We start from the raw sequence: 14,549 nt of genomic DNA, 5'->3' as shown, positions 1-14,549 counted from the left end.
AATGTGCTAATGTCCCTACTCTTTACTTTAGAAAAAAAATGTAAATACAGTATTTTCAAAGCATTGGTAAAGAAAGTAGTTCTGGAGTTGGATGCAAAGCTTATGTGTTGGCAATGTTTGTTTTCTTTGGAAAGGTTTTTTGAAAACCCTTGTTTGAAAAACCATTGAAAATGACCACCCTTATGTGTGCACACATGAACGGGTGGCTGTTTTGGAATTTTTTTTGTATTAAAAAAAAACAAAAAACTAATCCATTGAAGACTGGCACCTACTCATATGCTTACATGTGCCTGCATGGCTGGCCCTTTATAAATGGATTTAAAGACCATTCAGATGGGACTACCCTTATGTGCATGTGCATGTGCAGGGCAGCCATTTTTGAGTGCTTATAAATACAGCTCAAAAATGGCAGCCCATTTATGGCAGCTTTGGTTTTAAAATGGCATCATAGATGGGCTCTGCTTGTAGTGACCACGCAGAATGAGGCAAACTTCAGATGAGGGCCTAGTAGCAGTGTCTGAGGAGCTGCTGGGCCCTTCCAAAGTTTTTTTTTTTTAAGTTTGGAAAACAAAAGTGATTCCCCATTTCCCCCATCCCTCACTCCCTCAAAAAAAGACAGATTAAGTTCTGCATTTGAGTGAATTCTGCAATGGCAGAATGCCATTACTCCGAGTGAAGTAAGCCACGGGCTGAATTGGGCTCACCCTTTGCCCCATGTTGTAGGCTGTGGTGACAGAAAAAGCTACATGACACGCCAACAGACCAGTGGATGATAAGGGCTGGCTGAAAGCTCCTACAAGTAAGTATAATATAATTATAATCTTACTAAAATAAAAAGGTATTGGCTAATGCCATAACTAAAATTATTACTCTTACTACAGGTTTTTCAGCTGTTAACCCCTTGCGCAGAGATAAAACTTCCATGGGTGGCTTTGTTTGTAGACCACTTAAATGTTGCCCTTTCAGTACCCACGTCTTTCTGCAATAAATACACCGCATGATCTAAGACCTGTATCAGGAAAGGTTTTCCTGTGTGAACCCCACGGATCTGTACTGCATTTTTAGTCTGGTTTATTGATCAACTCTGTGCCATATAGTACAAGGGCTGAAACTGCTTTTATTTTGAAAGCTAGCATCCAAAATACTTCAATCGATGGACCTTAGGGTACGCGTCCGGTAGTGATGTCCACAAACTACTCTTGGCCTAATACCTCAATATCTGAAAGAAACACGTTAGTTAGATTCCTCACCTTAGAATATCCCCAGGCGTCAGACTGGATCCGGAAGATTTTTCGTCAGCAATACCCCTTGCGCGTCGCTAGGCGTCGTCTGCGGCTCCGCGTCCGTCGTCGGCGTCGTGCGCCGGGATGACGTCGTCGGAGTACTTAGACGCCGCCCTCGCGCGCTGACGTCAGTTCTTCTTTTTTCCGCGCCAGTAAGCGCAGATCCGGGAGAGCTACCCCTTTTAGTCTTTTTTGACTAACTCTTTTTGATCATTTTTGATCCCTGTCTGTCGACATCTGGTGCCGGTAGGATGCCTGGGTTCAAGGCTTGTGAAGACTGTCATCGACTGATGTCGGTGACCGATCACCACCGCCGGTGCCTCTATTGCTTAGGCCTCGACCACGACGCGGAGTCGTGCAACGACTGCCAGGCCCTGACTTCGAAGGCTAGGCGGGAGCGGTCCCGCAAGCTTCTCGAGCTTCGCCACTCGGCTCCGCGTCGTGCGCGATCCCGGTCCAGGAGGAGGTCCAAGGATCGCTCGCGGAGCCCTAGCCGACGCCACCATCGATCGTCGGGCTCCAAGTCGTCGGGTAAGTCCAAGCACTCAAAGAAGTCCAAGAGGCGACATCGCTCTTCGGACTCCCCTCGCCGGTCGCGCGACTCGGCCGAGGGTCCAAGTGGTTCCACCCCCGCGGCTCCGGCGGAGCCGCAGGTGCCGCGTCCGCCCCCATACCTTCCGGTCCCTGGGGCTGACGCGGCGCCGGCGGAGATCAGCGCCTTCCTCTCGGCCATGAGGAGCCTGGCCCCGCCGTCGACGCCCGCTGGCGCGCCTTCGGGCCCCGCGGGCTCGACTGGGCGACCTCGCGTGCCGGCGGCTCCGGCCCCGGCGCCGTCGACGACTCCGGTCTCGACGCCGCAGGTCCCCGCGGGGCCCATGCCTGGGCCCCAGTCGACGCCGGTTGACCTTGTCACTCCTCCACCGGCGCCGACGCCTGAACCACCGACGCCGTCACCGGCGCCGCCGACGCCTGTGACGCCGACGCCCCAGTTTAGCCCTCATCCGGACCCGACGCCGGCACGGCGTCCGCCGACGCCGCATCCGACGCCGCTAGAGACCTACCATCTCTACAGTCCGGTTCCGATCATTCCTCCTGTTTATCAGGAATCGGAAGAAGGGGGCGACTGGGAGGGGTTCGAGGACCCTCTGGCTGTTCAGTCACAGCTTTCTCAGGACTGGGCAGATGAACTGGGGGAGGCCAGCGGGCTGGACACCTCGCCAGACGCTGGATTCACTTCTCCTCCGACCGTGGCTTCGGAGGAGGGTGCAGCATTTTCTGTGGTGCTGCGCAAGGCGGCTGAGGCCCTTGGGCTCGAGTTGCCTGCCGTGGCTGTGAGGACCAACATCCTCACTGAGGTGCTTCAAACCTCAGCAAGCTCCACTGAGCCTCTGCTGCCGTTTAACGAGGCCCTCACTGACGTTCTGCAGGGCACCTGGTCCAAGCCCTCCACAGTTCCTCCTGTGGATAGGAACGTTGCCAGGCGCCACCGCCCTGCTCCGGGCGACCCCAGCTTCCTGTCCCAACACCCCACCCCCGAGAGTCTGGTTATCCAGGCCTCTACTTCCCAATCCTCCTTCCCGACCGCTCCGCCGGACCGGGATTCCAAGAGACTCGAGCAGTTTGGCAAGAAACTGTTCTCGTCCCTTAGTTTGGGCCTGCGGTCCTTAAATACCGCCTGTCTCTTGGACCGTTATTCCCATTCCCTGTGGGATACGGTGGAGGACGTGCTGCCCCTGTGTCCGGAGGAGGTCCGGCCACGTCTTTCCCAGGCTCTGGCCGATGGGAGGGATGCAGCACGGCACGCCATAAGATGTGGGCTTGACACCACGGACTCGCTAGGTCGGGCGATTTCCACCACGGTGGCGCTCCGCCGCCACGCCTGGATGCGGTCCACGTCATTTTCCGGGGATGTCCAGAACACCCTCATGGACATGCCCTTTGATGGCACTCGCCTGTTTGGTGAGAAGGCGGACAGTGCGCTGAACCGCTTTAAGGACTCCCGGGCTACGGCCAAGTCCTTGGGCCTCTCGGCTCCGCGGGCGCACACCTCCGCTTTTCGCCCCTTTCGTGGCCAAGGAAGGGGCGCCTCCTCACGTCCGCAGAGCCACCAGCCGCAGAACCAACCTGCGCGCGGTCGCGGACGTGGCTTCCGCCGTGGCGGAAATGGAGGCCGACGTGGTCAGCCCACATCCACCCCGGCAGCATCCGCCTCAAAGCCTTCCTAGTCCGAGCTTTCAGGCCCATACCACGCCAGTGGGCGGCAGAGTTCGCCATCACCTGCTCCACTGGCGGTCCATAACTTCGGACAGGTGGGTGCTGCAAATCGTCCGAAGGGGCTACTCCCTCCCCTTCGAGACGACCCCTCCAGCCATGCCACCACAGCACCACCGTATCTCGGGGGATCATTTGGATCTTCTCCGCGAGGAAGTTTCGGCTCTCTTGGCCAAGGGGGCCGTCGAGCGCGTTCCGAGTCCAGAAGTAGGTCGTGGTTGTTATTCCCACTACTTTCTGGTTCCCAAGAAGGGCAAGGGGGGCCTGCGCCCTATCTTGGACCTCCGGAACGTCAATGCCTTCCTCCGAAAGGAAAGGTTCAAGATGCTAACGTTGGCTCAGGTTTTAGCTGCCCTAGACCCTGGAGACTGGATGGTAGCGTTGGACTTGCAGGACGCATATTTCCATATCCCCGTCCTGCCGGCCCACCGGCGTTACCTGCGGTTCGCGGTGGGCCAAGAGCACTTTCAGTTTACCGTGCTCCCCTTCGGCCTCACCAGTGCCCCTCGGGTGTTCACGAAAGTGATGGCGGTGGTCGCAGCTCATCTGCGCAGATCAGGGGTCCCAGTCTTCCCCTATCTCGACGACTGGTTGTTGAAGGCGGGCTCGCCCCAGGCAGTCGTCTCCCACCTCCAGACTACGGCGGATCTCCTGCATTTGCTGGGGTTTTCCATCAACGTGCCGAAGTCACACTTGAGTCCCTCTCAGAAGCTCCTCTTCATCGGAGCGGTTCTCGATTCGGCGCAGTTCCGGGTCCATCCACCGGAACAGCGGGTCCGGGATATACAGGCCCTGATTCCCATCTTTCGGCCTCTATCCCGGGTTTCGGTCAGGCTAGTGTTGCGGCTTCTGGGGCTGATGGCCTCCTGCATCCTACTAGTGCATCACGCCAGGCGGCGCATGCGGGCTCTGCAGTGGGACCTGAAGTTTCAGTGGGCCCAGCATCACGGCAACCTGTCCGACCATGTCTTGATCTCGGAGGGCACTGCACAGCAGTTGCAGTGGTGGCTCACGGACCGCGAGTGGGTCAAGGGCAAGAGCCTCTCCCTTCCCCAACCGGAGCATGTCGTAGTGACGGATGCGTCCCTCCTGGGTTGGGGTGGCCATATGGGAGAGGCGGAGATCAGAGGCCTCTGGTCTCCGGCGGAGTCTCGTCTCCACATCAACCTGTTGGAGTTGAGAGCGATCCGTCTTGCACTGAAAGCCTTCCTTCCCTCTGTCAGGGGAAGTGTCGTGCAGGTGTTCACGGACAACACCACCGCCATGTGGTACTGCAACAAACAGGGCGGGGTGGGGTCGTGGACCCTTTGTCAGGAGGCTCTGCGCCTCTGGACATGGCTGGAACACCAGGGCGTCACCCTGGTGGTTCAACATCTGGCGGGCTCTCTGAACGCCAGAGCAGACTAACTCAGCCGCCGGTGCATGATGGATCACGAATGGCGTCTGAACTCCGAAGTGGTGCAAGGCCTCTTTCAGCAGTGGGGAGAGCCTTGGTTAGATCTATTCGCCACCGACGAGAACGCGCAATGTCAGCAGTTCTGCGCGTTGGAATTTCCAAGGCGGCACTCGCTCGGCGACGCTTTTCGTCACGAGTGGAGTTGCGGTCTGTTGTACGCCTTTCCGCCTATACCACTTCTGCCCAGAGTGCTGAAGAAGATCAGGCGCGACCGGGCCCAAGTCATCTTGGTGGCTCCGGATTGGGCACGAAGATACTGGTATCCCGAGCTACTCAGTCTGTTGACCGATCCCCCGATACGTCTGCCCCTTCGGGAGGATCTTCTGTCGCAGCAGCAGGGGACGGTCCTCCACCCGAACCTGTCCAGCCTCCACCTCCATGCGTGGAGATTGAGCGGCGGCAGTTGATGCCATTTGACTTGCCTCCTGAAGTCTGTGATATCATTCTGGCAGCCAGGCGTCCCTCCACAAAGACGGTATACGCCTGCCGGTGGAACAAATTTGTGGCATGGTGCACAGCAAAGGCTGTGGATCCCCTTTCCGCCCCTCTTTCTGAGGTTCTCCTCTTCCTTCTTTCTCTGGCCCGGCAGGGCTCTGCCCTGGGCACCCTGAAAGGTTATCTTGCTGCCATCTCCGCCTTCTTGCGGCTTCCTGATCAGCCTTCTCTTTTCAAGTCCCCTGTGGTTACACGCTTTCTCAAAGGCATTACACACACGTTCCCTCCTGTCCCTTTTGTAATGCCTCAGTGGGACTTGAATCTGGTTTTGACATTCCTGATGTGCGCTCCCTTCGAGCCTCTTCACAATTGCCCTCTTCGTCTTCTAACTCTAAAGACTGCTTTTCTGGTAGCCATCACCTCGGCTAGACGGGTGAGTGAGCTCCAGGCTTTATCTTCAAAGCCTCCTTTTCTCTCTGTTCATCCGGACAAGGTTGTCCTTCGGCCTCGTCCCTCTTTTCTTCCTAAAGTGGTGACTCCATTTCACCTTGGGCAGTCTGTCACCTTGCCCACCTTCTTTCCGCCTCCGCATCCTTCCAAAGAGGAAGAGAGGCTCCACCGTCTGGACCCAAAACGTGCGCTCTCCTTCTATCTGGACCGCACAAAACAGTTCCGGGTGGACGACCAGCTTTTTGTTGGGTACGTGGGCGCTAAGAAGGGGAAAGCTGTGCACAAACGAACCATCTCTCGGTGGGTCGTTTTGTGTATAAAAATCTGCTATTCCTTGGCTAAAAAGGACCCTCCTGTTGGGCTGCGCGCCCATTCTACTCGGGCCACGGCGGCTACTACTGCCTTGGGACGGGGAGTCCCTTTGCAGGACATCTGTCAGGCGGCGACGTGGGCTTCTCTACACACGTTTGCCAGGCATTATTGCCTTGACAGCCAAGTCCGGAGGGATGGCTTCTTTGGCCGTTCTGTCCTCCAGGACTTTCTGGTGTGATCTTGGTTCGCAGACCCACCACCGGGGATGGTATTGCTTGGGTATCTATTCTAAGGTGAGGAATCTAACTAACGTGTTTCTTTCAGATGAACAAGTTACTAACCTTCGGTAACGATGTATCTGTAAGAAACATTAGTTAGTTAGATTCCTCACCGACCCTCCCATCCTCCCCGTTCTGCGAACTGACATCTAGGGTTAAGGTTGTCCTTTCAGGCCCCTAGATTTTATTTTTGGCACCAGTGTCGGTCTTTGCATGGCTCTGCGTTCCTGGCGCGGAAGGCTATGTACAAGAACTGACGTCAGCGCGCGAGGGCGGCGTCTAAGTACTCCGACGACGTCATCCCGGCGCACGACGCCGACGACGGACGCGGAGCCGCAGACGACGCCTAGCGACGCGCAAGGGGTATTGCTGACGAAAAATCTTCCGGATCCAGTCTGACGCCTGGGGATATTCTAAGGTGAGGAATCTAACTAACTAATGTTTCTTACAGATACATCGTTACCGAAGGTTAGTAACTTGTTCATTAAGAATGATGTCTGGTGGCAGAAATGGTTCAGAGATTGTCGGCAAAACCGATCCTAGAGTTTGTGCTGTTCTAGGTGAAAATGCCCAAAGTACAGCACTTTACAACTCTTTTTTTCGAAGCATGCATACACACGAAACCAAATCGGAAAGTTGTTTTTTCAAGTATTCATTTGAAAGCTACAAGCAGACATCATAGATTTCTAGTAGGAATATACCTCTAAAGCCATAGAAGGTTGTTTTAAGAAACTAAATGCTCTTCAAGGAATGGAAGAACAAAAAGGGAGGAAGTTGGGTGAAATTGAGAAAGGGAATGAATTGGAAACAAAGAAAGTGAAGGGAGGCCGAAAGAAAAAAGGGAAGAGGTTAGGGTGAAATAAAGAGAAAGCAAGCCAGAAAGAAAGAAAGGGAGAAAAGAAAAAGGGAGGGAGGAAGCAAGAGAGAAAAAGAAGCAGAAAATAAAACGAGAAATTAGGTAGATAAGAAGGCAGGAAAGGGAGAAAACGAGAGGGAGAGAGTGAGAAAGAAATTGAGAAACGAGAGAGAGAACGAATGGGAGACTGGAGGGACAAAAAATGAGTGTCAAAGAAAGAACTATGAAAAAGGAGGAAGAAGGAAAGAATGAGGGAGGAAGAGAAATGGAGTATGGAAGAACAAGGGGGGAAAGGAGGGAGAGAAAGAACGAGAGCAAGAAAAGGAGGAACCAGTATAAATGTTGAGGGAAAGCGGAGAAAGAATGAAAAATAAAATGGGGTGAAAGAAAGAAAGACCGGGCGAAAAAGAGAGAGGTAGGAAGAAGTAAAGACTAGGAGAAAAGACAAGCGAAAGGAAGAAAGAGGGAGGACTGAAGAAGGAAAGACTGATAAAGGAAGAAAGACAGAAAGGAAGAATGCAAAATGAAGAGAAAAAACAAAAAGTGGACAATTTAAGAAAAGGAGAAAATAAGATGAAGAAAAACAAGAAACAATACACAAAATAAAGTGGAAGGAGAAGAGAAATGAAGGTGTGAAAGAAAATAAGTGAAAGAATAAAATGTTAGTGCAGCTGACAATGTAGTACTTGATTTCTGAAGATCTTGATGGCAATGTGTTTTTTCATTGTCAAAGTTTTTAGTGTTCTATAAAAGATGAAGCATTTATGCCTTTTACACTTCTGACTAGGCACAACATTATTTTGTGAAAGGGAGTTCAATTTAAATCAGCTTTATTCGGTGCAATACATGTCACCATAAAAGCAAAACGATTATTATAAAAAACATGCATACCACAACATTGACACAATTTAAAAATACATTTGTAATGTCTATACAGGTCATAAAGTACATATTAACAAATACAGTGACCAGAACGTACTATCCTGCAGGTATAGTTTTTAACAAATAATACTATGTAACAACTCCCAAGAGTGCTGGTGTCATGTCTTTAAAAAATATAGTTAAAATACCACACAAATACCAGTATTGCAAAGTTATCCACATACAGATCAGTGCATTAAAGTATGAAACACTTCAATAAAGTGCCTTCAGCCATTATTTGGTCCTGGTTGCCCTCTGGTATTTCTTATTTTCAGTGCAACTTTCTGAAAACTTGTTATACATGCCAGGGTCAATGGATCTTCAGCCCTTTGTAAATATAATAGAGCGGCCCTGGCTTGTCTAAACTTGACATTTTTTAAAATTCTTACTAAGAAATGACGCCTGGGAAAAGAATAAAAGGGGCATAGCAGTACAAAATGAAGGGAATCCTGCGGGGATTTACTATCGCAGCCGCAGGGTCCTTTCTGCTCAACCGTGGCGGTATAACCCACGGGATCCGCCAACAAATGATGTATAAGGTTGAGCCTAAAACGAGTAAATAAAAACCTAATTTCTGCATTATGTATCAGGCTAAGATATGGTTCCATACCACCTACTGTTTTAGTAGTGCTGTGCGCACAAGCTAGAGTCTTCCTACCTTCAGAATTGAGTCTGCAATCTGCAGCTTTCCTCAGGAGCAAGCTCTTAATTCTGTTCTTGTCTTGGGGTATGATTAGGGCTCCCGGTTTTCCGTATTTACGGATTTATACATATAAATACAGACGGAAATCGATATTTCCTTTGTCTGTATTTATATTTATAAACGGTAAAATACGAGTAAATGTTGCCGCGCTAGTCTCCCGCCTCCCGATTCCTGCAAGCAAAAACCAGATGCCTCTGGGTTTCAGCTGACAGGGCAGTATTGTGTAACGTGCTAATTCTTCCAGCAATAGTCGGAGTGGCGATGCAGGGGCTCTAGAAGGGGTGAAAAACCAACAAAGCCTCATTACTACTGGTGAGGGGCATGCTTTTGTTTTTGATAAAGCCTCTAGCTGTTTGAACGTGAGTTTCTAATGCTATTACTTCTCAAAGGTTAAATGCTTTTTTCAGCCAGGCACAGCTCCGTACTATACTTCATGTGGTTTAAGCATTAGAAAAATGTCGTAGCACTCTGTGTGTTATGAATTAACTTTTCCTATTAGTCAGGACGCGTAAAATAGATAGAAAAAAGTCTGCAATTATATGTGTGTGCCTCATGGGCGTAGGAAGTGTGGGGGACGCGGGGGATATATCCCCCCCAGATTTTGGAGTGGGGGGACAAGGGTGGGGGGACGAGGGGACAAAAGAATTTCCCCTCTCCCTGCTGTTATCGCAGGGCCATTAGCACGCGAAAGCTACCTAATGGCCCTGCACTTGACCTGCCTGGAGTCAGAGGCCACCCGCCCTCTGCCTTTTGTTATGCTGCAGGAAGGCTCAGCCGTTCTGGGAAGGGCAGAGAACGGAGAAAAATAAACGTTCTCTCTTTTCCTTCATGGCAAGGACCGTGTCCACTACCCCTGATCTGCCTCTGGCGGCTGCCCTTCTCTCTTTATTCCTCCATCACTTTCTCTCTCTGTCTCGCTCCTGCTTAGGTGCTGATTTCAAGAGGCAGCTCTTAAGGTACTCCCTCTTGCCTCTCCTTTTCTTTATTTGTTCCCCTGTGAAATTGATCCAAAAAAGGCTGAACACTTTGGCTGTAAATGTCCTCATTTTCTGACCGTTTTCTATTGAAAAGAAAAACCTCGGAATGGAGAGAAAAAATAGTTAAATGCCTCAATAAAGCAATACAGAGTGGACAGCAGACAGGCCAGACTGTTATTTACACCCACACACATTAGCGCCACTTTACAGAGTTTGCCAGTGAAAGCGCTACTTTCTTTTTATCTTCTTTCTTTGAACAACAATGTTTTCCCAGGGTGGGTAAGTGCGCCATTCCTAAAGGGACTGCAATACCTGGTTGATGGGTAGAGTGGAAACGTTTAATATGATCGTTTTCAACTTTTTAATTATTTTAGCTTATAAAATGCGGCTCTGTGTTTGGGGATGTGGTCTTTTTTAAACCAAACTGCATACATTTTGAAAGGATATAAGCAATGGACATTGAAAGGGGTCCCTTCCTGGTCCTGTAGCCATGTCTTGAACTTTTCAGGCAAAATCACTTACTGATTTCTGAATAATGAGTTTAAAACCGTTAAGGTAACCATGTTTTTTTCTGATTACAGTTCACATGCTTTGCTTATTCTTGCATTCCCTATGAGTGTTTGCTTTTTCCAGGGTGTTATTCATTTTTTTTCAGACAGCATTTTACTGTTGTCTAGTGCATAATTTGAATTTAGTCGCAGCACAATTGAGTTGTGCTGAAGGCAGTGCGAGTTTCTCTCAGTGGGGCAGTATGGTGTAAATAAATGTGGAAAAATACTAGCTGTCACGTCGCCTTTTGCTTGTGGCAAAAATAAATATGGATAAATACAGAAAAAAAGCCCAAAAAATAAATATGGATAAATACAGACGGAAATGGTAAAAAAATAAATACCATAAAACCGGGAGCCCTAGGTATGATTATGGTTGGGTTAGTAAAAAGGTCTAGGCATTCTATTCCTTCCAATGTCAATTTTACATATTTGAGCCACGGGATGCACATCCCTTTATCCCTACTGATACAATCTCTAATAATTTGTCTACCCAGTTCCGCATCAGGATTGGACCAGATCCTCAGCCAAGCCATAATGGGCCTGGCCTTGATCAGGTCCTCAATGTATGGCCTCCCTAATTCGGCATGGGTGATGTAGGCTGGGGAGCTCTGCGGCGTTTTGAGTATCTTACGCAAAAATTTATTTTCTTCAACTTGTATTTGCCGTACCCCTGCAAAGCCCCAAACTTCTGCTCCCTACATGACTTTGGAGCAGCAAATGGCGCCATAGAGGTGCATAACCTGCTCCGGCGACCACCGACCCAGCCTGCGACCATAATTCATTATTGCCCCTGATGATGAAATCAGTTTTATACACCGTTCTTCAAGTAAAAAATTAAAATTTAAAAGCCCATCAAATAAAAGACCCAGGTACGAAAAGGTTTTTACTTGTTCAAGTGTATGTGTGCCTATACGGTATGTGAATTTTTTACAGGGTTTCGGACCGGCTATTAAAACATAGGACTTAGTTAAGTTGGCTGCCAGGTCTAGTGTGTCCATAAAATCAACGAAGCAGTCTATTAAGCATTGCAGACCTCTTGGAGTGCGCGCCAGAAGGACCGCATCGTCTGCGTATAACAGCACTGGAATTGGGCGAGACCCTACTCTTGGGGTATCAGCGTTCAGTTTGCACAGTGCCTGTTCCAGTTCGTTTATATACAGAGAGAATAAGAACGGGGCCAAAATGCAGCCCTGTCTTACTCCGCTCGTGCAATAAAACGGTGCAGTCGTATTTCCCGCCAAATTAAATCGTACTTTGGCGGAGGTGTTCCAATGAAGTGCTCTCATAATATTTACAAGACCTGGGTCTACTCCTAGTCTGGTCAAGAGACTCCATAATTTTTCTCTATTCACGCGGTCGAATGCGGCCGAAAGATCCATAAATCCTAAATAAATTGATTGATCACTGGCTATAGTATATTTTGACACCAGTAGGTAAAGATTCAGGCATTGGTCAGTAGTTGATCTGCCAGTCCTGAAACCATATTGTAAATCAGAAATAATATGGTGTTCCTCAGCCCAGTCCAATAGACGGTTTAGTATCATTCTGCCTAGGATTTTTGCGGTTACGTAGATTAGAGATATTGGACGATAACACTGCGGGTCGTCCTTTTTGCCTTTTTTAAAAATGGGCACTATAGTAGCTGTTGACCAGGAATGTGGCATACCAGTGGCAATAGCTGCATTGATCACGTGTGTCAGTATTGGAACCCAAAAATCTGTGTTAGATAAAAAAAGGTCTGGTGGTATCCCGCCAGGGCCTGGTGCCTTATTGTGTGACAGTCCCAGAATGCCCGCTTTAGTTTCACCAGAAGTAAATTCAATCGCTGTCCTCCACGGGCACGTTTTCTCTTCAACCTCCGGGTATTCATCTAAAAAGTTATATAGTTTTTTTAAATGATTAAACCAATGCTCTGGGAGAATAGTTGTACCAATTGCTGGCGCTGCAGAATCCTGGAAACCTGGATTATTTATGGTTTTCCAGAAGGTACTTAAATCCCTCCTCTCCGCGGCTGCCCTCAAAGTTTCACAAGTTTGGGACTGTAAGGCAAGTCTCCTACATTTGATGGCCTTTTTATAAACAGTCCTACAATATGCTATTTGTGGTTTGTCTCTGGGTCTCAATTTCAAACTTTCTTTGAGATCTTTCTGTGCTCGTGAGCAATCTTTATTAAACCATCTTGGCGCATTATTTTGTTTCAGGGGCCGGGAGGTTTTTAATAGTCTATCTATGCGGGTGGCCATTGATTCAAAAGCTTTAGTCACGGCCAAACCCTCAGCCAGGGGATCAGAGCAAATTTCAAACTCTTTGCCCCCTTCCTTAATTAAAGTCTTGTAAAAGGCGTCTCCGTCAATACGGGACCACTTTAAATGCCTCCCCTGATCTGTAACCTTCTCAAGACTGCCTTCCAGCGTACTTCTTATTTCTTTGTTGGTAGACCAATTTTTAATCCATAATACAAGTGGGTTGTGGTCACTGAATATGCTCCAGTCAACTGTGGCCTCTCTTATCCATTCCCAAAATAAATTAGAAACTAATATAAAATCTATTGTAGAGCTACACCCCCTCCCTTTAAAGGCAGTGCCTTCATCTACATTCACTAAGTCGAGTGTGTGTTTTAGTGAATGAGTTTTCATCACTTTCTCTAACTCACTCCCCTCTTTCGTGTGTTCAAAATGCAGACCTTTTATCAATGTGCATCCAGACCAACCCCCCGTGCAGTATTTTAGGTTTTGACACAAATGACAATTTAGGTCACCCGCTAATATTATATAGAGGGCCACTGTGGACTTACTCTGCTCTATAACAGCAGTCAAGTGATTCTGCAAATCATGTAATATAGAACCTTCCTTGCTCGATGTTATGGCGTTGTAAAAACTAACAAGGATAAAACTCATTTTATTTCTTTGAAACCTTAAACCGAGGAAGTAGTTAGAATTCCGATTCAGGCTGGTCCACACTCCTTCCAGTTGCAAGTCCACATAGATAATTAGTCCACCAGTGGGCCTACCTGGTGCTAATTTTTGTGCGGGAACAGCAAAGCAACCATACCCTTCTAACTGGAAGGGATTATGGTCCACCACCCACGTTTCCTGGAGGCAAATGACATGAAACCTAGTTATATATTCCCTCCATTCATTGTTGTCAAATTTGGAGGACAGGCCAGCTATATTCCAGGATACTAAACCAATGTCACCCCACCTTGGGTTCTCCATGGGAATAGAATTACTGGGAGGTGGAATATGTAGTCAGTCAACCCCCCCTCCATTCCAGAAAGTGAAGCAAAGCGATTGGAGGTGGAGATGTTAAAAATGGGGCCTGCCATCTGCTGGGCACTCCGATTTGTTGAGCTCACCTGATTTCCTATCAGAGATATTGGGTAAAAATAACTTAGGTCATGGGTAGATATACCGCCCTCATAACCCTCTGAAAGCCAGTCTCTGATATAGTTTACCACTCTGTGGTCTCTAAAATTGATAATTATAACATCCCCTTGTACATTTTTAGGTCTTTGTCCCACCCAGCTCAGCCTTCTAACGTGAAGAATCTCTCCATCTAAGTTGGGGGGTAATGGCCTATTCGCTCTTAACCAATGCATTACTTTGTTCTTAAGAGTTTGGTACCCTTCTTATTTCTCACATTCTAACTCTGGGACCCCAGTGAGTGCAATAACGTATGGAGCTGCCTCTGGTGGGAGATCAATGTGTGCAGAAGAGCCCCTAAGATTTTTGTCTATGTGGGCTCTCTCATCACTTTTACTAGGTTCATGGTTCTGCTTGTTTGGGACTCTGCTACCCCTTAGCTTCCTTGGATCTGTGTACTCATTCTGTGAAGCTGTGCTATTCTTGTTGGTGGGAGAAAGCGTCTTAGCACCCTTTACGGGGATTGTAATATTCATTACTGGTTCAGGTGTTCGCGTTTTCAATGATAATTCCCTCAACAGATTCATGTTGGCTATGCCAGTATCTTGCAAAGACCCCAACTGCTCTGTTATTCTCTTTACCCTTTCCACCAGGGGAGATAACAGGGACTTAACTAGTTGTTCTATGTCCCTCA

The 14,549-nt window shown here is 48.7% G+C and overlaps 1 protein-coding gene across 4 annotated transcripts in view; it reads left to right on the top strand.

Moving 5' to 3' along the window:
* MTFR1L (mitochondrial fission regulator 1 like) overlaps window positions 1–14,549 on the top strand; it is a 131,942-nt gene that overhangs the window by 64,503 nt on the left and 52,890 nt on the right. The gene's annotated exons all lie outside the window — the stretch shown is intronic.

Source organism: Triturus cristatus, chromosome 3_2 (genome assembly GCF_964204655.1).
Source record: "Triturus cristatus chromosome 3_2, aTriCri1.1, whole genome shotgun sequence".
Taxonomy (NCBI): domain Eukaryota; kingdom Metazoa; phylum Chordata; class Amphibia; order Caudata; family Salamandridae; genus Triturus; species Triturus cristatus.
The sequence above is the reverse complement of the archived record's forward strand: the minus strand, read 5'-3'. Positions and strand labels throughout refer to the sequence as shown.